Below are 2,643 nucleotides of genomic sequence, written 5' to 3'. Positions count from 1 at the left end.
AAAAAAATAAAAAAAAAATAAAAAGAAAGTAAAGAAAAATACCCAGAAAACATCAAAGTTCTATTACTGTTGTGGCATCTGGCACCATTTTCTTTTTATTAGCTTCTTAATCATCTGGAAAGAAAACATTTTGGAGTAACATCATTAAAATCAGTTTTGATAAAGCACAGTCATACTACGTGTCCTAAACCTGGTCCAAGATATTTCACATTTACAGAGGTGTGACAAAGTGCTGTGCTACACTTATAATGATGCAACTTTAAAATCAATAAATAATGATTATATGATGACAATATGTGATGCTTAAATGAATATAGGTAACAAATCCATCAACTCAATTATTTGTCATTTTCAAAGGGATAAGGATTTAATATCTATTTGCCAAAAATTTTGAAATATAATATTCTATTGTTCATTACTGAAGAGTTAAGAAAAACCTGTAAATTCAATCTTATGAGAAAAGCAAAAAGAAATGCTGCTACCTTTAATATAAATACATGCAATAGTACAAGTATATATGAATATTTTTCATAAACATATGTATATATACATATTAGAAAATTCAAATAAAAGCTATGGAATTATCTTAAATGGAAATTAATTCTAAGGCATCAATTGTAAAACGTTCCTTTGTACATCTTGCTGTATAATAAGAAAAATGTACCACCTTTCAAACATTCGTAATCAACCACAGGCTCCTCTAAGGAGATGAATGTAAATTCTACCAATTTTTATTCCTTCAACTTACCATTAGATATGATTTAAATCAATGTTATTTTTATAAAGTTAGATTTTATAAAAAGCTTCCTGTCTCAGTTGATTTTCAAAAGCACCTTTCGAGTTTACAATCCATACTTGAAAATTGTTTCATTAACAATGTTATTCTGCAACCTCTAATAGTATAGATCTTTCTTTGAAGGTTTATTCATATATAATTCACCAAAATCAGCAATGTCCAAATAAAAAACTGAAGCAACCAAGTGCTTATACAGATAGTAGAACTGATTTCTTTTAAATATGACAAGTGGAAGCATTAGATTTTCCAGGTTTCATGCGGTAGTGAGTGTGTTCATTATAATAAACCTTTAAAGTGCAACCTGTGAATCTACAAGTAGTATATCAATCAGTGGTTTTCATAAATGCAATTTTAGAACAGCAACATATGAAAATACTATTCCAGTGTGTGTGCAGTTGCTTTCTTCAGAAGTGATATGAATTTCTGTCTTAAAAACATGAAACATTTGCTCAGAGATTGAGTATTCTGACTACTGGAGAGTCTCTACTCTAGATAACTGTATAGATTTCTATTTGGATAATGATAATAATTATAAAAATTAAAATTAAGTAAACACTAGAACCAGTGATCTAGAAATTCAGTGTAATTTACCCAATAATGAGATTCATTTTTGCAATTTTCACCCAAAAGCGTTTTACCATGTGTAATTTTACTTTTTCATCTTTTAACTTTTTATGTAAGATTTTTATTATTTCGTATTTATTTCTTTAAATTTTAGGGAAGAGTCTATAGGGTGTTCAGGGCCTCACTACTTGGTCGGACTTGTAGTGATCCGCCTGTTTACAGCCTTCCAGGAGCTGGGATTACAGGCCCACGCACCACACCCAGTCTCAATTGCCCTGTCAGCACACCCCAGGGGCAGGGCCAGCCCAGCAGGCATGGGGATCAACTCCCAGCCTCTGAGCCTGCTTGCAGGCACTTTATTCTGTTGTGTATTTTTTTAATGTGTTATTTATTTGGCATAGGGTCTCACCATGCAGTGCAGACTTACAGTGATCCTCCTGTCTCTGCCTCCCCAGTGCTGGGAATACAGGCGTGTGCCACTGCACCCAGTTTCAGTGGCCAGTACCCCACCCCCGGGGTCCCAAGGTTTCATTTGGCAGGAATCAAACCTGCGCCTTGTGCTTGCCAGGCAGACTCTTAGGTCACAGAGCCATCTTCCTAGCCCCATTAATTCTTAAAAGTGAAAAAATTTGAATTAAGAAAATTCACAAAATAGAAAATTCATATGTAAGATGTTTCCCATTATATGGAAATTCGAAATTAATTTTGTCTATTATTTGATGGTTAGGCTGTCCAGAAAGCTTTGCTTCTTATGTCAAACTGTAATGAATTTTCTCAGTGAAAAACTATGTATTTCAAATAGGCATTAGACAATTATTTGTTTATCTTTCATCATGTTTTTAATTATTCCACTTAACATTTGAGGTATCATTTAATTACTGTAAGGGAAGAAATTTAGGAAAAATTTCTTGGATATCCTCTCGTTATGCTTAGTCCTGTATTTTGCAGGTGATGAGTACCCAGCGTATGTCTTGTTCCAATGACATCTCTGAATATGCATTTGAAGCCTAGCTGGAGCAATGGAAGTGCTCGTTCTTATATAAGCCGTTAGTCTCTCCTGGCGTGTGGGAACACAATTTGAGAACACCCCAGGGAGCCTCGCGCACAAGAGAGTCCGACGAGGTGGGCAGCCTACCCTGTGACATAACATTCCACACTAATACCTCCTAAACGTCATTGTGTTCTTATTTCTTAGAGGGACTCTTTTGTATGCTTCGAATATTTTCTATACTCCCAAAATACTTTAGGTAGATATGTTGTTCAAGACGTGTTTACTAGGCAGG

The 2,643-nt window shown here is 34.4% G+C and overlaps 1 pseudogene across 1 annotated transcript in view; it reads left to right on the top strand.

The window, feature by feature from the left end:
• Positions 1-2,371, top strand: part of LOC101565164 — a 3,224-nt pseudogene extending 853 nt beyond the window's left edge. Inside the window, exon 2 of the transcript XR_192770.2 lies at positions 2,309-2,371. The product of XR_192770.2 is annotated as a deoxyuridine 5'-triphosphate nucleotidohydrolase, mitochondrial pseudogene (transcript). The remainder of the gene's footprint in view (positions 1-2,308) is intronic.
• The last annotated feature ends 272 nt before the right edge of the window (positions 2,372-2,643 follow it).

Source organism: Octodon degus, unplaced genomic scaffold, assembly GCF_000260255.1.
Source record: "Octodon degus isolate 3935 unplaced genomic scaffold, OctDeg1.0 scaffold00143, whole genome shotgun sequence".
Classification (NCBI taxonomy): Eukaryota; Metazoa; Chordata; class Mammalia; order Rodentia; family Octodontidae; genus Octodon; species Octodon degus.
The sequence above is the reverse complement of the archived record's forward strand: the minus strand, read 5'-3'. Positions and strand labels throughout refer to the sequence as shown.